Source organism: Trachemys scripta, chromosome 2 (genome assembly GCF_013100865.1).
Source record: "Trachemys scripta elegans isolate TJP31775 chromosome 2, CAS_Tse_1.0, whole genome shotgun sequence".
Classification (NCBI taxonomy): Eukaryota; Metazoa; Chordata; order Testudines; family Emydidae; genus Trachemys; species Trachemys scripta.
In genome coordinates this window covers 92,014,598-92,037,540 of record NC_048299.1, presented here as the reverse complement: position 1 = coordinate 92,037,540, position 22,943 = coordinate 92,014,598, and the positions used below count along the sequence as shown (strand labels likewise).

Genomic DNA, 22,943 nt, shown 5'->3' with positions numbered 1-22,943 from the left:
GTAAAGTCAAAATGATGCGTGTATGTTGTGCATCTTTTCTACCCATAATTAATGATGCAAGCCAAATATTGCATCCCCAATAAATGATAGATGTGCTGCCTTAAATGTGACAAAACAACAGTTTGCCATTTTGCTGAGTCTGCAATAGAATACTGGCTGAAAAATAAAATCACATGCCTTCTTAAAGGAATACTATCAGTATTGACATGTCCCAATTTGACCTTCCTTATTGCTTTTTATATGTGTTAGCAAAGACCCTGCAATTTGTGTTATACCGGTGGTGATAGGTGCGTGTTTGAAAACAATACTTCAGTAGGATTTTTTCCCTTTGGGGAAAAAGGAGAGCACTACCAGCACAGCAGCACATTTAGGATTTGGGGATGGGTTACCCCCTTTAGTCTCTTCTCAATTCAGACTTTCTTAGAATTGCACCAATGTACAATTGCTCCTTCTTACTCTCTCCCTCCCCCATGGCAGGAAGGAGGGGGAAATAACAAAAGCTAGAAAGTCTTACTCCTCACCCACCCATGGCTGGAAGGAGCAGTAACAGATCTTCCCTTTTGCATGATATAAAGTATGCCATGATAGCACACAGCGGTTTGAAATTAATATTGGCAAAGCCTGAAGTGCATTGATCGGTGCATCCAGACAACAGCTGCATGTGAAATTTGGGATTATCCCACATAAATTTCCCCTCCAATAAATCCTAGACTCCACTGAGCTGCAGTTTTCCCAGATCCCAAAAATCTGGCTCTGCAGCCTAGTGTGTGGTCGCAAAGTGGAAAATCAATTCAGTAGGAAGACAGATTTCAGTTTCTAGTTTTCAAGATCTTATTGTTAACTAAACAATATTTTAAAAATGTAAAATATATAACATAATAGCACCTTAATTTTCCTAGATAACTACTGAACAGGCTGGTGGATGACAAATCACTCTATCAGATCTCTTTAAGGTCTGTGCTGACTACATGTAAGAAATTATTCATTTATTTAATCCAAGTTCAGTTTTACCTAAATACAGGCAATTCAGTACAGGATACGTTCTGTACATATTACTGTTTTAGGAGTTAAGAACTCTCAAGTTTAAATGGGTTTTAATTTTGGGACAAACACATATATTTCAACCTAAAGACTTAGATGGGAATTTTACTTCAGGTTTTAACCAAATGTCAGTGGTCTACCAGTACCATAGCCACTCATGCGTGCCCAGAATACCTGACATCACAGTACCTCTGGGAATGGCATAGGCCTGCCCCTACGCAGAACATGTGTAAGAGAGGCGGCTTTACTCAATCCATAAAATGAAACCTTAGCAAAAGTCTCAACAGCAGCATTTTTGAGGGTATGCACACATTTTCTTCCCCACCAACCTTATGTTCTCCATTAAGGGAATGTTGACTGCACAGAATTCTCAAAGAACTTTGTGATATACTACTATGCCCTGATAACTAGGGTGAGTTTGGCTGATCATTTATTTTGAAATCTCAAAACAGGAACAGGAGGGTTCCCTCTTATTAGCCAAGTAATGAAACAGCATAAAAAACTATATGCAGAAGTACCATACTTTATTATTTGTATTATGATAGCTGCTATAGTCTCCACCTGAGTTCAGCCACCCTTGTACTAGGTACTGGGCAAACACCTGGTGAGAGAGAGTCTCTGCCCCGAAAAGTTTACAATCTAAATAGAAAAGTTAGACAAAAGGTGAGAGGGGAAACAAAGTCGTAGAGAGCTGAAGTCGCCAAGGTCACCCAGAAGGTTAATGGCAGCCCCTAGATTAGAATCCAGATCACCCAATACCCAGTTCAGTGCCTTATCCACTAGATCATGCTACCTCTTTACATGGTATTCATTCAATCACAAAAAGAGGGCCTGATTCATATCTCACACTGGTGTAAATCATTAGTAACTTCCCTGACACAGAACCAGTATAAAGAAGAGTAGAATCTTGTTCACAGCCTCTAGAAGTACACAGGGCATTGGATTTCAAGGAAATGGGGAGTCAAAATACTTAAGCACAGCATGGCCCATGCTGAAATTCCTAATTCAGGCTACTTCAGATGAGCTAATACATCCACATCCTTTTTTGCTTGAACAAATGAATACAAACAGATGTTTTTTTCTACCCACGGGGTCTACCTGCAATTCTTAATTAGCCAAAACTCCTATTGACACCAATGGGACAGTTATATGAGAAAAGAATGAAGAGTCAATTGCAAATTCCCTCTATGTACTCTTTACTGGGGTCGGATGGTGGCCCTGATTTTTCACTACTTGCACCACGTGTGGTCATTTACACCTCTCAAAAATGGGTCTGAATGCTAACATTTGGAGGTGTTTTACACCCACTTTGACCAGACTGCAAAGAAGTGTAACTGAGTGTACATGGTGCAACACAGTAAAGAATGATGCCTAAATGTCATCTTTTGCCAGCTGCTCATTGGTCAATGCAACAGAATGGCATAACCTGAAACTGCCCCCCTGGAATAAATGAATTATTCAATTATAGGATGTCCTAGCCATAGAAAAGATGACACACTACAAGAATGACTCATAAATCCGTTCCTTCGCAATTTGGCTACCATTCATGGAGTATGACAAAGATGACCTGGCCTGAACAAGCCAAAGAACTGGCTAGATTTTCTTCTTAATTTTAAAACATCTTGATGAGCTCAAGACTTGATTGTACATCATTTATTGAAATATGTGGCCAGCATGCCTTTTATTATTAATGTCTGTACTTTTTACTTTTTTCTGGATGCATCAGCATGTGTTTTTCACTGATATGCATAGAGAGAGACACAAGAATATCCTGTTTTCTATTTAAGAATAAATCTAAAGGTAATGGTTATGTCAAATTTGGCCCAAATTCTAAATTTAATTACAATAAATGTTTACCAAATCTGATGCCAAATGACAATGTATTTGTGGAGGTTTTTTAAAAAGAAAATAAATACTTGCCTGCAGTATTTGCCACACAATGTTTAGGAGATGGTGCTGGTACATGGAAACCCGATAGTAAAATGGACCAAAAATTAAAACCAAACAGAAGTTTTAAAGAGAAGTTAAATTGACTCCTCTCTTTATTGTCAAAGCTGAGAGAGAGATACTAAAAGTAAACAGTTGGCAAAAGTAGCACACACAAAAAATAGGAAGGTGTTTCAAATTCTTTTAATTTTAATGGTCAGATTGATATGCCATAGATCATACATGAGAAAATAAGTTTGGGTATATAGTTTTAAAATATAAGCCAAATCATCCTCTAAGAGAGTTATTTTTCTAGGTTTTGACTCTCTGGCCATGCCTACACTAGGGAATTTTACAAAATAAATCCAACCAGTGAAAGCATCAAAAAAAAAGCCCTGGTGTAGACAAAATTCTGGTGACTTCCAGTGTGTTTACCACCACGTTAGTTACATTTACTGAAAAGCTGGTTTAGCTAACATGGCAATCGAAATAGATGTGGCGGTGGGAGCCCTTTCTACACTAGGGCTCCCAATGAAACTGTCATTGGTGGGATTTTTTTCTCATTCCTAATGTAGACAAGGCTAAGGAGCTTCCACCTAGTATTACCATCACAGTGGAAGTGTTTGCCCCTCACAGAACTGGAAGGAGTTCAACTTCCAAACAGATCTCCCAAGATCTTGGCTGATCCACAAAGGCATTAAGCCTTCATGCTGCTTTCTGACCTCCATGGCAGCATAGCCTCCTCAGGAGCCATTCTGCTAATGCCTTCTGGATGGCCACTCCTTTCAGGGGGAGGGAATTTGCTGTGCAGGAAGAACTTGTGTTAGTTAATGATGACAGGGTCAGCATTAATTTAGTCCAAGGATCCACATGGAGTTAGAGATGGAGTGGCAAAACGTTGCCAAGGATAGTTGCTGAACCAGACACTAACCCTCCCTCTACCAGCTCCCCTCTTCCCCATCTGCAGTCTACTTCCTGCGAAGGATAGCCTCTCTGTGATCAGGAGGGAGAGAATCCTACAGAGCCAGCATTCCTTCTTTCTGTGCCCCCCACCATACCCCAAATCCACTGCTGTTTGCACTCCTTCCCTTGCAATAGTGGAGGGGGAAAACTGCCCCTATATGATTTTAAGCCTGACAGTTTAATTCCCCGCTCTTCACTTCCACATGCTCTAGTCCTGCAGGGGACTTTTTAAAAACACTAATTGAAATGTTACAAGCTCCTTTGATCCATCATTACCTTAAGATACTGTAAGAATGACATTGGGGAACTAAGATATTAATGGATAGTGAGATCTTTCTTGAAAATGGCCAGATTATATAGATGTTGAAGGTATTCATTTATTACCCATTTGGTTTTCATGTCTAAATTTGAAGAAAAGCCGGTTAAATTGTAAGTGCTTGTCTTGCAGGATAAATTGTACATCTATGTCAATATATGAGAACATAGTAGTGCTGGCAAAAATCTATCATATGGACTGGAATTTTTAGTTTGGGAGATGTACTTTTTTTTAAGTGGATTTAGGATAATAAAAGTCTTTGAGACTGAAGTTCTTGATTTGTCCAAATTAGGGTTGGATTTATTTATTTTTAACAGCGTTTGCTTGAGTAAAAACTACTTAGGAGCCACTTTAACTTATGCATTCACATTTTCAAAGATTTCAAACAATTTTAGGGAATAAATGACAAAGTCTGTTTACAAGTGGCCCAGTACCAAAAACTAACTGTCTGGTATAGTCGCTCCCCCATTTTGGAACTTTTTCCACTCCTTCACTGACACACACATCTTTCCCAATGCTAAAAAAAGAAAAAAAAGTAGTGGATAAGCCAAATCCTACTTGTATTACTTATGCAAGTAATTGCATTGTCTTCATTAGGACTACTCACAAAAGTAAAATGAGCAACATTTGGCTTCTAGCTGGCATGAGGGTGCTGCTTGGTGTCATTAGTAGTATTTCCAAAACTTCACCGAAGCATCCTGGGTTTGCAAGGAATGCAGATCAGACTGCATATACACACACAACATAAACAATGACTGTGAAATGACTAGCCAATTATTTATTACAGGCAATTTTAAATATGGAACATGTGATTTGATTTGATTGTACTGGTTAGTTATTTGGGCTGTTGTGGATATAATCATATGATTTGCTATTAAATAAATCATTACCACCTTCATATGTTGACATTTCCTGTTAGAGTCACTGATCCAAACAGTTCTCACTCTGAGCCACTTTGTTTTCCAATAAACAAAAAGCTGAAATGATACTTGAAAACCTTCTGCCTGCTTAAGAGTCCAAATCTAAGTGTGTGCTTGCAACACACTCTTTAATATGTGATACAAGAGATCGTGTATGGCACATCCTGGTTCATTTACTGCTCTTCTCAAGCCCTGACTGTGCAAAAACTCTGATTTTAGCCAACTCTTCGATTTAATATTTTCAAACTAGAACACTGAAAACAAACAAACAAACAGAACTAATAGTTCCTCTGGAAAGACATACTGTTTCTTCCCATACCTGATTGGGAATTCAATAACGGGATTAATGTTGTACATTGACAAAAAGAAGTGTGCTTTTTAAGTTTATTTCTGGTGCTGGCAAATGGACATAAACATAGCACCTATGTATCCCAGTGATGTGTGTATTTCAGAGACAGGAACAAGCCAAGTATAGACTGCAGCCGAATACATGCTGTACTCCATTTACAAAAAACAAACACGAGACAGAGGAATGATAATCCCTTCTTAGTGGAAAATCCAAATTTTCAAAATGAATCCCCAATCTAAAATGAATTACTGTAATAACTACAATCCTAGTGTGATCACTGATCAGAAAGGCACAACTGACCACCTGCTGTGTGACATTTTTGGTAAAGCAGTTCCATATCCCCTAATTGCTGCTCTCTTCATATAGGGATACGTGCCCCACTGAATCAGATGGCAGGTTATTAAATGCATGAACAAGAGGGTAGCAGAAGGATTCTCCTTTAGTCTGAGTGATTGTTGTACAGCCTCTCTACGCACTTCAGCTGAGTGCAGCATAAAAAGGTACTACTGCAGTTCTAAATTGAAGGATACAAAAAACTAGATCCAGGCCAAATTATTTTTCTGCAACTATTAAAAATAATTACATGGGCTGTGGTGCAAATTGAAACCAAATTAACTGTATGTATATATGCTATGCTAAATGATAAACGCAGTATCTGGCAGTTTTACACGCTATATTATTTATGGCTATGCCATTTATCTTAACATACTTAAAATAAGTTGTGACAATTCAATTGCCTATGACAAGTGATAAAAGATTAAAAATGTTATGATGTAACAACAAAAATAAATGTAGTAACCAAGATATAAAATTATAAGATTATCTCAGAACAACATAGAGAAAAAAAGCACAGTTTATGTTTAAAAATGTGCTGCATTGTCAAGGAGCCAGGGACTGAAAGGGGAAAAAAAGCCCAGATAATAATAATCAAAAATCCAGTATGGGACTCTGTATTGTAACCTCGATGTTCACATTCTCAAAGCGAGGCCAACTACAAATGGCATGTAGCTCATAATAATTATTTGCTTGCTAGTGAACTTCAGATGACAGGCCAACGGTTAAGCAAATAATCAAACACATCCTACATGCTGTCCTGAGAACAAGATCCATACCACCTTTTCCCACTCCCCATCAACACAAGCATCCAACATACATATGGCTTTCCATTTCCCTTCCCAGATCGGGCAAACCCAAACCAGTGGTCGGACTGAAAGATGCTCTGAAACAAATGACATGGAGCGAACACACACACACACACACTCTCAACCCCTACCACTGCATCTTGAGTCCTGTGTCAAACGGGTGAGGCCAATCATCCCCCTTCAGCCATTCATCTCCACCTGTTTCAGTCCAAAAAAACAAATTGCCCGGGGGTAAGGGGGGCTTCTTTGTTGTATGACCTGCCAGCCCCTGCACGCTAGTACAGCCAGCAACATGGACCATTTACCAGAAGGCCCACGTCTTAATAGACAACCGGGTCCTCCTTTCCCTAATTGACAAGAGCCCACCCTTCCCAAGCCCAAGCAAGCTATGAACATTATTGCTGCCTTTTTACGGTGAGCATTTACCAACACCCAGGATGTGCATCTCACCCCACACAGCCCGGGTTGCAGAGACAAGATGTCATTGGGGGGGGGAGGGGCGGCCAGCTACCCCTCCCCTCCCCTCCCCCGACTTATGCCAGGAGTAAAATTAAACCTCCCCAGGGGCGTTCAGGGCCTTTTCTTTCCCTAAGAGTGGAGGGAAGAAGAGCCCATCCCGCCGCGAGCGGCTGTGAACGGGGAAGGGGGAGGAGGGGAGGGAAAGGCAGCAGCCCCCTACCTGGAGGATGCCGGCCCGGGCACAGATCATGCTCCCCCGCGCAGGAGCCAGGGCAGGTTTTAGATCCCACACGTGCGGCTCATGGCCAGGTGCAGCGGGAGAGCTCAGCGCCCGGCTCGCGCCGTGTCCCCACAGCGCCAGGGGTGTCAATCCCGGCGGAGACGCGCCACAGTCCAGCACCGGCAGCCGCACTGATACGCCTGCAACGCTAATGCCGCTGCTCCCTCCTCCTCCTCCCCATCCCTACCTCCAGCCTCCCTCCCCTCCGCCTCTCTCCGGGTACCAGGCGGATGGAGCCAACCGCAAGCCGCGGCTCGCACTGCTCAGCGCCACCCGGCCCCTCCTCCCCCGCCCGCACACACACACGGATCCGGGAGACCTGCTGCTGCTGCTCACCTCCCCCCAGGCCGACCCCACCTTCCCCCCGCGCGCACACACCGCAAGCGTGTGTTGAGTCTTCCCCATCACACGCATCGGCTCCAGCACACTCACACGCCTGCAATGACGCGTGTCGTGGTCCAGCACCCTCCAGGATTGACACCGCTCTGGAATACATCTCCGTGTGTGGAGTTGTAACACACCTCGGACTTGGGATCCAAGACCCACAACGCAGAGGCCAAAGCACACCTTTCTCCCCGAGCATGGTAGTTCACGGCCACCCCTTCCCCCTCACAAATGGAATTGTGCACACCCGCCACCCCTGCAGCCACTAGGTCCAACGCACACCTAATTCCCTCGTGGAATTCACCACCTCCCCGCCCCCCTCACGCACAGAACCCCCGACGCACTCATTTAATGCAGCACGCACAGGATTACACACAGAATCCAACAAATGCACACTCGGATTCCATCCACCTCACATACACATTCAGGCTCTGATTCAGCTCTCGGCTACGCTGGCATAAATGGGGAGTAACTACTGAAATCAAAGGGGTTAACCTGATGTAAGTGAGAGCAGCACCAGGCCCAGTGAGTCCAACTTGCCGCCTTCTCCATTTCCTTATATTGTTTTCAGATCCCTCCCAATGGCTCTCCCCTAGCCCGTTATCGTCATGGGATCTTATCATCAATTTCTTTCTCTCACACAAAGAGACCTATCTGAAAGGATAGCCCGAGAAGGCACCGTTGCCGCTTTAGCAGCTGTACCTCCCTCTCTTGGGGACCACACACCATTCAATTTCCTTCCTATCTAATTGGGATCTCCGCGTTCTCTCCTCCCCCACTCTCCCCGTACCGAGAGCATTTTACGAGTTGTACTTCTTGACAAAGAAAGGTGATCTCCAGCTGGAACGGGGAGTTGCAAACCACAGCTAATGATCTGTGTAAAGGTGCCACGCACTCATTACTCCCATATAGGTTCCGCATTTGTGCTAGCATCAAACTCCTGCATCAATCAACTCACCAAAAATAGACAGGGAATGCTGCTGGGAGTTTCCAGTGAGCATCCACAGACAAGGTATTGTATGTGTATCCATCTGGTGAAGGAAAAGAAGGAAGGCACTTCCGCAAAACATCAGCTTTGGGTTTCGGCTAGAATAGACGAAAGATAGATCGGCCTTCTAAAATTCTCCTTCCCCACTCAACCCAAAAAAGTATTTTTTTTTATATAAGCAAGTAAAATATCGTTAGTGTTTTATTCATCCTGGTGAAGACTGGGTGAGTATGTTTTTTGATTAAACTGGCAAATCTTCATGGCAATTTTGCCAGGCTCACATAGAACTTAATTTGTAACCTGAAGCAATAGATTCTGAGGAAGTGACAAAAAAATGTGCACAGGTGTTCCCAGTAGTGTTTACTTCATGGTCAAGGTAGATATCGAAACCACTTCTCAAAGCCCCTTTTTTAAAATCATGTATAAATTCTTTCAGGATTGAAATTTACCCTGTCTCTAAGGTGCCACAAGTACTCCTGTTCTTTTTGCGGATACAGACTAACACGGCTGCTACTCTGAACCCTGGTTGGTATCACCCCAATGGTAGTTTTTCTTAGGAAAGGCTTGAAATCAATCAGCTTAGTTATTTTTTAGTGAAAGGTTTTCCTAAAATGGTCTTTTCCCATTGTGAAAAATGTTTTGTGGCATTTCAACTCATTTATCTTAAAAAAGAAAATAAAACAGTAGAAATAAAGTTGAAACTTGGCATGAGCATAGTCCTCACCGCCTAAAGAAAGTCAAGCCAAGTTTGGGAAAAAATGGTTCAATATTTTAATCACCCTTAAATTAGGGGGATTAAATAACCTGTGCAATAGATCTATAAAATCATTAATTGGGTGGGGAAAAATATTGTTTACCCCTTTCCACAATACAGAAACCAGGGGCCACGCAATGAAATGAATATGCAGCAGGTTTAATACAAAGAATATTTTAGAAGCAGTAATAGCATTGCAACTATGGAAGCCAAAGCAATGATGCAAGGGACATCAGGCTGCATGTCTGACGGCAGGGATATGACTAGCAATTTGAAATACGTACACACGTTCTGGCCACCCCAGCCCCCTCCTCCAACACTAAACCAAACTGGCCATTACACACAGAATGATCCCTAACACAGTGGGTGCAGTTAGTTACAGAGATCTAGCAATGAAATAATTAAACCTAATGATCTCCCAGAAAGTTGTGTGCTGTGCTATACTAGACATGCCTGCCTATAGTACACCCATTCGACCAGTTGTAAATGTAAATGCCTCAAGGTCAGGCAGGGATTCCTCATGTTACCATCACACATGGGACATGGGGAGTATCTTATTTTTTCACTTTCTGAATCATTCAATACCAGCAACCTTTAAAAGTTGTAAAGTGGACAAGACAGAGCTAAAATTTCATCCAGTTATACCAATTCCTGTGGTCATGACACCTGAAATGAGCACAAATTTCACAGCAGGCACAGTTCTATGTTTCTAAATTAGCAATGTGGAGAAATCAATAGTGCAAGTGCTCTAAAATAGACACTGCTAAATCCAGCAATCCTTACTCAGCACTCAATTCTGCCTTGTAGAGGCAAGCCTAATGTCAGGGCAGGGGTGAGCCACACTGCACTGCAAAGCACAGTGCCTTCCGAAGTTCCTTGGAATACAGAAAAAACATACCTCTTAAGGGAACACGCCATGCATTCTACTCCATGGCCAGCCAACTTCTTCTAGACCACACTTTGGGGTTGATAATGGCCCTAACCCCATACAATCCAGTCAATGCTCTTCAATAGTGTGGAAAACTGCACTTCTGACAATAAGGAGACAACATTGCAGAGAACAGGCAAAGACAAAACAAACAAAAAAACCTTCAGAAAGTCTATAGACCAAAACAATATAAAGCCAAAATCAGTTCTTGGTTATACCAGTGCAATTTCAGTGAAGCCAGTGGGGCTGCACCAGTGTAACAGAACCATATTTTGCATACATGTAAGCGAGAGAGAACATGCGTTCATATTGACACAAAATATATACATTAGCAAAATCACATTTATCATGTAGCTTTGACCCCTTCATCTGCACTCAGACCATTAATCCATCCAGCTGAGTCTACTTCTAACATTTCAAATCACAAAGCTGCTTTGAACAACTGCCAATGGTTTATTAAAAAAAAGACAAAAAACAAAAACTAGGGCCGTCGATTAATCGCAGTTAACTCACGTGATTGACTTAAAAAAAATTGCAATTAAAAATTAATCATGATTAATCGCAGTTTTAATTGCACTGTTAAACAGTAGAATACCAATTGAAATGTATTAAATATTTGGATGTTTTTCTACATTTTTATATATATATTATATTCTGTGTTGTAATTGAAAGTGTATATAATTTTTTATTACAAATATTTGCACTGTAAAAATGATAAAAGAAATAGTATTTTTCAGTTCACCTCATACAAGTACTGTAATGCAATTTCTTTGCTGTGAAAGTGCAACTTACAAATTTAGATTTTTGTTACATAACTGCACTCAAAAATCAAAACAATGCAAAAAACTTTAGAGCCTACAAGTCCACTCAGTCCTACTTCTCGTTTAGCCAATCGCTAAGACAAACAAGTTTATTTACATTTACGGGAGATAATGCTGCACACTTATTTACAATGTCACCAGAAAGTGAGAACAGGCGTTTGCATGGGACGTTTGTAGCTGGCATTGCAAGGTTTTTATGTGCTAGATATGCTAAACATTCGTATGCCCCCTTCATGCTTTGGCCACCATTCCAGAAGACATGCTTCCATGCTGATGATGCTTGTTAAAAAAATAATGCATTAATTAAATTGTGACTGAACGCCTTGGGGGGGGGAGAATTATATGTCCCCTGTTCTGTTTTACTCGCATTCTGCCATATATTTCATGTTACAGCAGTCTTGGATGATGACCAAGCACATGTTGTTCATTTTTAGAACACTTTCCCTGCAGATTTCACAAAACACAAAGAAGGAACCAATGTCAGATTTCTCAAGATAGCTACAGCACTAGACCCAAGATTTAATCTGAAGTGCCTTCCAAAATCTGAGAGGGATGAGGTGTGGAACATGCTTTCAGAAGTCTTAAAAGAACAACACTCCAATGCAGAAACTGCAGAATCCAAATCACCAAAAAAGAAAATCAGCCTTCTGCTGGTGGCATCTGATTCAGATGACAAAAATGAACATGCATCAGTCTGCACTGCTTTGGATCATTTTCGAGCAGAACCCGTCATCAGCATAGATGCATGTCCATTGGAATGGTGGTTGAATCATGAAGAGACATGAATCTTTTGCGCATCTGGCACATAAATATCTTGTGACACCAGCTACAACAGTGCCATGAGAACACCTGTTCTCACATTCAGGTGATATTGTAAACAAGAAGTGGGCAGCATTATCTCCTGCAAATGTAAACAAACTTGTTTGTCTGAGCGATTGGCTGAACAAGAAGTAGGGCTGAGAGGACTTGCAGGCTCTAAAATTTTACATTGTTTTATTTTTGAATGTAGGGTTTTTTGTACATAATTTTACATTTGTAAGTTCAACTTTCATGATAAAGAGAGATGGCACTACAGTACTTGTATTAGGTGAATTGAAAAATACTATTTCTTTTGTTTTTTTACAGTGCAAATACTTGTAATCAAAAATAATTATAAAGTGAGCACTGTACACTTTGTATTCTGTGTTGTAATTGAAATAAAATATATTTGAAAATGAGGAAAACATCCAAAATATTTAAATAAATGGTATTCTATTATTGTTTAACAGCACAATTAATTTTTTTAATCACTTGACAGCCCTAAAAGTAACAAAAAACCCTGTCTCAAAAATGTTTCTGCCTTTTTCTTAAATGGGGAATATTCTCCTCAAAACTAGGCCAAGGATAGAAATGATTCAGTCTACAGCAACAATAAGCTTAGGGTTGAATATCTTTTGACTCATCTCTTAGAACAAAAGCTAGACGAGCTTTCAACCACTGGAGAAGATGTTCCAAAGAGATTCATGATGCTCACTTCTAATCTCATGCTTTGGAAGGCACAGAATCAAGTGCTGGTGGGCCCCAGTGGAAAGGAGGGAGCCTCTCATTTCTAGTCCTGCAGGGTTGCAGGATAGTAGGATCAAGACATTTTTATGTATAGAAAATGTGTGTCTAGTGTAGGAATGAATCTTTCTCATTCTGGGCCTCAAACAGGACTAAACTCCATATGCTGTCCAAAGGCTCTCAAATTTTTTTTAGAGTTCACAATCTGGGCCCAGATCAGAATTTTGAATCTGGTCCTTTATATTCGCATAGACCTCAATTTACCCTAATATAATCTAAGTATTGATACCATACTCATTGCCACAAAATATAAGGAGCTTACAAAAATCCCCAGAAAGAGGCAACTCTTAACAGATTGTCCATTGATAGAGTCTGAGTAAACTGAGGAGTCCAAAAACCAGCTCAGGCTACGAACTGTGTGTCTCATGGCCATCCCTAGTAAATACACAGTCAAATTGCAAACAGTTTCAAATGTAGCACTGTGATAAGTGATGCAGAAAATAAGATAATAGTTATCAGATTAATTTGGGTCTTCTAGTTGTAAGAAGGGAATACCACCACCATGTTAGGAACAATGTTATTTGCTCGGGAACAATGCTTTGAAAAGGAAAGGAGAAACTAACAGACAAAAGTTTCATAGTTCAGATGCTTATTTGAATTTTAAGTGAGCTGCTGAACCTTTTCTAGCCTGCCTACTTACCTCAACTCCCCTCTCCCACCCTGCAAGCTTCCTGGTCTAAATTTAGGCTCAAGCCTCCTCTGCCATTATCTCACTCTCTGCTTTTGCAATTCTCATGATACAATACCTAATTTTTCTGACTCTGGCCCATAGCCTCCTGATAGCTTCAAATATTCCTGTGACTGAGGACTAGCACGTGAGCCAGCACTCTGGTCACTATTAGTACTAATTAGGTTCCCCTGGAGAAGGCCTAATTGGACAGAGGTGTATCTGATTATCAGGGCAGATTGGGGCTAGTGAGTCAATGAACCAATTAGCCCATTACTGAGGAAGCTGTATAAAAGGGCACAGGAAGACTTCCTTGGGGGGGGGGGAAGCGAGAGCAAGCAATAAATAAATAAATAAATAAATAGATAGATAGATAGATAGATAGATAGGTAGATAGAAGGTTAGGAGAGTCTGATGAAGGGGTCTGGTCTCCTGAGTACAGCTCTCCCCTGCCTTTGGAGAAGGGGTTAGAAAGTTGAGACATAATGTGTAAGGATATAGAAATACTGCAGTGTACTTGGTGGAAGGATTAAAACACCAAGTAAGCTACCCAGAGACATTTATAAGAAAGGTGGCCTCAGAAGCAGTCTTATGTTTGTGGAAGAAGCAGAGGTGTGGCATGCCACCCTCTCACAATTAATACAACAGTACACTGTGAGGTTTCCTCATTTACACCCCCAGGGTGTATTTGTGTGCCCGATATACTGTAGAATTTGGATATCTGCTTTGATTGGCATGAGGGTCTCTCTCACTGGGGAAGTGGGAGACTATTGGCAGCTGAAAGAAGGTCCTAAGGCGTGTCTACAGGGAGACTTAGCATGCAGCAAGGCAGGGTGTCAATCTACAGCACACTAGTTTGCTGCGTGTTAAATGGCTGTGTGGCCAGCAGTAAGTCAAAACTCACTGCAGAACTTCTAGTGAGCAGTAGCAGGGTCCACTTTGTGCAACAGACTACAGTGCTGTAGATTCACAGCCCAGCTTGCCATGTGTTAAATCTCCATGTAGACAAGCCCCTAGAGAGCCTCAAAATATAGTCAGGAAATAAAATGAGATTCAACATGGAAAAATCAAGCTAACACATCTGGGGAACTTTCTTACTCCACTAGATGTTTGAGATTGTTTCTTCCAGACATATTAGCTTGCATGTTTCCAGGCTGAAACTCATTTTATTTCCTGCCCTTATTTCAATGCTTTCTGGGTCCTTTTCTTTTATTTCTCCTTCCTGGAGACATATCCTAATATGAAACTATAGGATTTGCCATACCAGATTAAACCAGTGGTCCACCTAATCTGGTATCTTGTCTCCAACAGTGACTAGTGCCTGATGTTTCAAAGGAAGGTGCAAGAAGTTTCACATATATGGAATAAACTGCCCATAAGGGAAATTACTTCAATGACAGGTTTCAATGGGGGTTAGGCCCAGGTAACAGAGGGCAGAATTGGGTTTATGTTCTGACATATAATCTCCAAAAGAGTGTATATTGCAAAAAGGTGACTAGCTTTTCAAAATAAAAAAAATGGGGCACTTTTGTATGACATTTTTAGGGTTCATGAAATCCTTGCACAAAAGAACTTTATTTTTTTTTAATGGGTGCTGCTGTGGTCTCATTACTGCCAGTGTCTGACTTAACAGCAATATATGCATATTTAATGGATTGAAGGTTTTCCCCCCCATTAACTTAATGTTCCATGAAACACTGATCAAGTGTCACTAACACTCACTGAGTGAAAGAACAGCTTTGATAGCATTTACGCGAAGGTGACCAGCCAGCAAGTGTGAAAAATCGGGACTGGGGTGGGGGGTAATAGGCGCCTATATAAGAAAAAGCCCCAAAAATCGGGAATGTCCCTATAAAAATCGGGACATCGGGTCACCCTAATTTACGCTCATTTGACTTTGCTCTTCACTCCAAATACCATTCATCACACTGAACTCTCATTCCACAGGCTTGTTTGTTCCTGGTGAACACAAAGTAAATTCTACTTGAGAGATACAGAAGAAATAAAGAAATGAACCATTGTGGTGTAGCTATAAAAAAAATCTCAAACTTTTTGACTAATGAGATGAAAAACTGGGCCATTTCAGGTGTCCTAAGATTTTAGGAAACACCTGGACATTATATGAAAAACTCAGACATAAGGTCACTTTAATGTTACAGGAAAAAAGGATGCTACCTTCTGTGATGCTACTCTCTTGTCTTGAGCTAGGTGGGTTGTGGGGGAGGGGTGAAATGTGCTGCACTTGGCTTATTCTTTAATTTTTTCTTGCACTTGTAGAAAAAATTGGCCTGGCCTCCCCCAGAGGAGATGTCGTCAGCATCTAATCCCTAACTCAGCATGCTTCTGTCCTAAAGCACAACAAATAATTGAGCAACCTAAAGTGGCTTAAGCTTTATGTTGCACTTTTAATCCTCCAAACATGAGACTGTAGCTATCATTCTGCCATTGTGGGGTCATTTTTCCTTGGCAAACAATCTGTACCTGCAGAATGGACTGGTGACAAACTGAAAATACTACATTTATGATATGTATGTCACTGAGGCCATATTGGCAAGATGTGTTGGGCTTTGTGGGATATTTACTGTTCAGATTTATGTTACAGTGTGAGGGGCCCTGTGTCTGTAATGGATTAATCTCTGATGGTGTTGGATGTCTTATGGATATAACTGCTTTGCCCTTTGCTGCAATATTGGCCTTTTTTATTGTGTATAACCCATTCAACAGTGTCCAACTAGTCCAACAACAACAACACGATTAGAGATGACTGGAATATACGCACTCTGCTGTGAATAACTTAGACATAGAACACAGCAGCAATTTCTCGACACTGCACATATGTCCAAGTGGGATGTCCAGATCTTCTCATATCTTGCTTACGTGATCTCTTGTTATAGATTATTCTCTCTACTGGGATTCAGAACCGCATAACACACTTTGACACATTCATACTATCTGCAAGAATGCGCCTGACTGATGTTATCTAATATCTGTCACTATATCTTTGCATTGCATTATTGGGATCTCATATAACTCACCTGACAGCTATGCTTTGGACCATCAGCTACATGTTAGTGCTTCAGGCTCCACTTTTACAGCAGTTGGGTAAACACCCAACCTCACTGAAACCTCAGCCATGGCTTTCTGCCTCAAACTGAACATGTCCAATGATTTGATGGTATGATAAAGCCCTCCCAACTGGGATAATCTGGCCAAGGATTATTATTGCTAGAGTAAACAGGGATCAAAAGAGAGAAAGAGAGACCAGAATCTCCCACCTCTGAAAGGATGCTATCCACCACTAGCCTTTAAACTTATTTTCATTACAAAATGTAACATTATATAACTTATTCACAATCAGAATGAAACAAGGGCAAAACGAATAAGTATGTGAGCGTGTTACATGAGTACTAAATTACTAGAGCACTTACCCATCTTGATCAAAAGAATTCCAGCCCTAGGGCTGCAGTAATTTGCATGGCCTACTTTTTGCAGTTTTTCTACTTGTTTGATATGTGGATACACATTGGTTTCACATTCCTCCTTCTAAGTCTCTGTCCCCCTAACTCTTGTGAAGCTGCATACCTGTGCTCTACAGAACAACGAGCAGTTAGTTTTTTGCATGCTTGGCAAAAAACTACACACATTTACATAAAATGTTATTTGACATGGGTAAACATATTACCAGGGTTTTTGTTAATAGCCTGAAATAATCACACTGAAATAGCCCAACTCTTTTACTTCATTTAATTTATTTATTAATAAATCAGGTTCTCTAGGGAAAAAATCTGATTTATTAAAAAACAAATAGTTTTTTTCTTACTGAACAATGTATTAATGCTTGTGAAAAGCTTGATCCTGGATCACAAAACTCCAGTGACGACAATGGTTTCAGAAGCCTCGTTGTGCAGTCAGAGACCTGTATCTCAAAAGATACCACCACAGCTGGCAAAAATGGACACTCTGGTTGACAAGCTCAGTAGACAGGCCAACGATTGATTTATTTTAATTAGCATATGTATTTATTTATGATTTAATTGATGTTCTAACTTTTAGCACTTTATGATGTGACAGATTTAATAAAACCTCAAACAATTACAATAAATTGACCATAGGGATAATTAGAGAAGCCACAACTTCTGGAATTTAACAACTACCTTCCTGTTAAAATCAACCCCCTTCCTGTCTTATTACTTATCAGCCAAGAGAAATCAACTATTCATATGCTTAAGATTAGGCATGCGCTGGTGTGCCTTGCAAGAATGGAGTCCGAGGGCTTGATCCTGCTCCCAGGCATGTCAATGGGAAAACTCCCAGTGAAAGATCAAGCCCCAAATTGGCATAGAAACAATCCTTACCCTTTGGAGCCATGTCTCCTAGGGTACGTCTTCACTACCCGCCATATCGGCGGTAGCAATCGATTTATCCGGGATCCATATATCACGTCTCGTTAAGACGCAATATATCGATCCCCGAATGCGCTCAACGTCGACTCCGGAACTCCACCAGAGCGAGCGGCAGTAGCGCAGTCGACGGGGGAGCTGCGACTGTCGATCCCGCGCCGTGTGGATCCCAGGTAATTCGATCCAAGATACTTCGACTTCAGCTACGCTATTCACTGAAGTTGCGTATCTTGGATCGATCCCCCCCCCCCAAAGTGTAGACCAGCCCCTAGTCAAGACAGGGTTGATGCACATCGACTGGTCAGCATGGGGGTTAACCAGACTGCTGTTTTATTCATTATGTGGATGATTTTCAAAGCTGTCAGATGTTCAGAGTTCTGGCCTCATCCTGCTTTCCTTGAGCACCCAACACTCCCATTGAAGTCAGCAGCAATTTCAGCTTCCCAGCATGGGTGTGTCAATGAGCAGGAGTCCTGGCCTGACCCAGAGGAACAGCCTTTCAGGGTGACAGGAGCTCAGGCTCCATGTGCATGTGGCTGACCATTAATTCAGCAGAAATGGAGGGGCTGATTTAACAGATGAAGGCAGATTGTTTTATGGAGAAGGGAGGGTCTGAGAGGGTACGTTGAGAAAGCAGGAAGGTTGGAAAAAGATCAACCAAAAATGGGCCAGCATGTTAGGCCATATGTCTCTTCTAAACATTTTTTTCTGCTCTTATTGTTCCAATGTCATATTACTTCATGAACATCAGCCACATTTTTTTGCACATTACAATGATTTTAAAGAAGTAAAAATGAGTAAAATATGTATTTGCATGAGGAAGATTTTTTTTTCTTACTTGTGACTTTGAGGGCATGGGCTCATAATAGGTTTTTTTTTTTTTTAATCACAGTTCAGTGACCATTACTCAGAAGGTTCTTCAAAATTCTTCCCAATCCCTTCACTACAACTGAAATGCGTGTTCCTATTCTTCCACTCTTATGCTCAATTGCCACTACAATGCCTCACTGGTCTCCATGAACCCAATGTCATTCTATCCTACCAACAGGAGGGCAAGAAGTACACATGTACTAGTGTAACTTGCACCCTCCAACCAGAGTCAGAACATCTCCCATGAAGTTTTTTCTTTCCACTGGTGAATAAGAATAGAAGTCCTGAATTTGTATCCAAACCTGAAATCACCTAAGCAGCAATGCAAAATAATGCCATTAAGTTACAATGCTTTCTGGATATGTGTAAACTACTGTTCAGTATTTGTCCCCCTCTGTGCCTGATCTACAGAGGATATGAATCTACTGCAGCTCCATGTGAGGGGACCGATTTACAAATACGCTTCATCATCATCATGATGTTCCCATTACGCCTCTGGCGTTTAGGGCAGCGACGAAGCTCCTCTATGCCTGTCTGTTTCTGGCAAGTCTTTCAATGGTCCCTCAGCTGTGCTCCAGGTTTTTCAGCTCGGCTTCCTTTGCCATGTTGTTTTGGGTCAATCTCGTTTTCGCTTACCTTCAGGTGTCCATCTTATTGCTACTCTGGTGATGGAATCAGTTTCCATCCAAAGCACATCCATCTCCAACGTCTCCTGGCAATGATGATGCTCAGATCCTCTTGGTTGCAGTGTGAAGAAGTACAAATACACTTAGACACCCAAAAATGCAGATAATCCCCCTAGATGCCTATCCTTATCTCAGGCTGCAGAGACTTATGCTCTGAAGTTCCAGGTTCAATCCCTCCTAACAACAAAGATAGTCATTCCATATACATGGAATTCCTGCTATAAAAAAGGCTCTGAAGATCTAAAATGTAATTTATCTTGTTTTTTTTTTCTGTGATTAAGCTGCATAAATGACACTGAGAACTTTCATCAGATCTGGATAACATATCAGCTGTTGTAAGAGAAAGGTCAGCTTGGAAATCACACCAAACAATGCTCTTGTCCTTGATATCAAGCACAGCATACTCTTTTGGCTTTAATGGCTTGTTCTGCTGCCTTAACTGCAGTTGTGTGGCTGGTATTGAAAGCTGGTGGTTGAGAGAAACAAGCAGAGAGGCTATATATATTGGTCTATTATTTATGCCTCAGTTACACAGGTGCAATACTCCTTGAAATCTATGGTTCAAATTCTGCTCTCAGATATACCAAAGTAACAGCAGAATTTGGCCCACTTACTAGTTGAACCATGTATTTTACCAAATTTCAGTGTATGAGGCATTTTCCACACTTATTTTGATTTGGCTGAAAGCTTGTCTCTTGTTTAGGATTTCCCTCTGTATTTACAGTAGGCAACTTTAAAGTATGGTTCTAATCTGAAAAACAGCAAGGTCAGATTCCACGTTTGTTGTTTCTCAATTATTCCAAATAAAATCTGCTCAGAGTTGAAGTTGAAACATTTCCTGCCTGCCAGCCCACCACATTCAGTCTAAGACTTGAAAGTCAAACTCTCTTTTCAGCTCACTCATCAGCAACAGTGAAGATTCTTCATTCACAATGTATTGAAGGCTTCTGTTGGAAAGGCACCAACCTTCTAATTCCACTGTGCTGGCTCTGCAGGACTAACAGAAGAAAAATGCTGTAAAAACTGTTTTTTGTCATTCAGTGAGCCATGTGGGCCAGACACCACAAGAACTTCTAGGATTTAGTCCACTTTCAGCAGCATAAAGCAGTACAATAAGTGCTCCAGTACCTCTGCCTGCCTATTAGACTTCTCTCTACCCAGGAATAGGCAGACAAGGTAGTAGGGCACCTGTTGTGGGCTCTCAGGCGGTGCAAATTTGATGTTGCTGCTCCTGGACTGTCTCACTCCTCCCAATAGCAAGTGGTGTTCTTGATTGAGCTTCCCCTTCCTCTCTTTGGCTACATCTGCAGTAAGAGCTAGGGGTGTGAGTCCCAGCTCACGTAGACATACTCATGCTAGCTTTTGAGCTAGCACACTAAAAACTGTAGTGTAGCTGCAGTAGCAGTGAGGAGCAGCATGGGTTAGCTATGCAGACTACAAACCTGCATGAGCCCACGGGTTCGTATTTGCCACAGCTAGCCCTTGCCGCTGCTCATTGCTGCCCATACTACCATGGCTACACTACTATGGCACACTAGCTCAATGAGAGCTAGCACAAGTAAGTCTATGCAAGCTCGGAATCACCCCCTTAGCTCTTAGTGTATAGAGGGCAGGAAAACTCTATAGCCGGACACACTGCTTTTCTTCCCCTCCCCTCCCCCGCCTTGGGAGAAGGAAACAAGACTGTCTCTGCTGGATTCTCTCTCCTAGACTAGTAACTGGGTTCTTGCTCTGAGCCCTTCCCTCCTAGTGCCAGGAGAAAAACCCAGGGTAGAAAGGGATTGGTGCCAGCCAGGGATATCAATACAATAAGGGTGAAGGAGTGTATAATGGGGAAAGGGGATTTATGCTGAAAAAGGAGCTTGATGAAGGTGATAAAGAGAAACTGGTGCTGGGAGGAGGGTAAGGAGCTGGGGGCCTAAGGACTGCTACCAGCAAAAACAAGAATATTTTTCCTTGCCTCCTGTTCCAAAATATGGAGACTGGTGCCACAGGAAGATATAACCCTTGATGCGGCTCGTTTGTTGGGATGGATCAGTTTGCTTTAAAAAAAAGTGGTTCCTTTTATTTATTTTTAATATGAAATGTCTTTAATGGAGGTTTCATAGCATGAGGCCCTTACGCTTAAAAGCTCTCATTGTAATAGCTCAGTAATGGAAGTCTTTTTGGATATAGATTTCCCTGTAGTACAGAGCTCCTTATACATTACTTCAGACTTTAATGTATTGTCTGAACATTTATGCCATTCTCACTTCTCTTCCTCAGTAAACATATTGCTAATAAAAGAAAGCCCGTTAGCATCTGCTGTTCACAAGGAGAAAGAGTTCACAAATGCAGTCGAGAACGGGGTTGTAATACTTGTGCTGTATCCCATTTCCAAGCTATATAAATATTTGTTCCCGTGTTGTGTGGCAGATTAAAGACATTAAGGTGTTGCTCTCCTGGTTAGGATTACTGATTTAATGTGAGGAAAAGGGTCTGATTGTAACATAGGAGTTTCCAGGGGTCAGCTTTAAAACAATTTCACAGGTTTATTGAAGCTGCCTGCTGTTTGAAAGAGAAAATCGTGGCACCTTTTAGTCAATGCCATCCCATCTCAGCTAAGCCTCTTCTAATTCCGTGACATGAAGAACTCCCTTCTATTTTGGTGATGATCTGCTCATTGAGAGTGTCTCAAAGTCTATTTTTAAAAAAATAGCTGTAGTAGTAATAATAAGGAATAATAATTCTTAGTACTTCTGTTGCACTCTTTATCCATCGATCTTAAAGCATGTCAAAAATGAAAATACCATTCTCCCTGTTTTACAGCATTGGAAACTGAGGCACACCCAGGAACAGAATCTGGATCAGCTAGCTCCCAGTCCAGTGCCCAACCCAGTCTACCATAACACTTCCTAGTTTAGTAGTGTCCTACTTTATTTACAATTATCCTCTTGAAAACTGATTTTACAGTAATTTTTTTCTTAAACTTATAGTTTTCGATTTAAAAAAAAGGAAGCTTAATTTCCTGATTAGGATAAAAGATTCATTTCCTGTGGCTGATACAACAGTAGGCGTTTCAGTCGTGTATCAGGAAAGCATGGGCATGAGAGAGTACTTGCAGAAATGAGAAGGTCTCAAAACACGTGCATTACAACTTTGCCAATTCGATTTCTCTGTCTTTAGGCAGGCTGGGGCTTCTCCCCTCCCCTACCACTGCTCCAGGCTGACTGCGCTCTGTACCAGAGGACAGAAGATTCAGTCCTCACCCACTAGAGCAGGGGAATGTGTGTGGGGAGGGGGGGAGAGAAGGTCTTGGTGAACAGCACTGCAGCAGAGCCATGATGGGAAGTGAGGGCCCTCTTGCACACTGGGTATGTCTATACTTGTAACTGAAAGCGTGTTTCCATATCATGTAGAAACACTTGGGTTAGCTCTCCTCAAGCTAGAGTATTAAAAAGAGTAGTA

General features: G+C 41.4%; 1 protein-coding gene across 1 annotated transcript in view; it reads right to left on the bottom strand.

Moving 5' to 3' along the window:
• The window catches only part of HECW1 (HECT, C2 and WW domain containing E3 ubiquitin protein ligase 1), a 381,766-nt gene extending 374,235 nt beyond the window's left edge, over window positions 1-7,531 (bottom strand). Inside the window, exon 1 of the mRNA XM_034759497.1 lies at window positions 7,337-7,531. The gene's annotated coding sequence lies outside the window, so the exon portion shown is untranslated. The remainder of the gene's footprint in view (window positions 1-7,336) is intronic.
• Window positions 7,532-22,943: the final 15,412 nt, after the last annotated feature.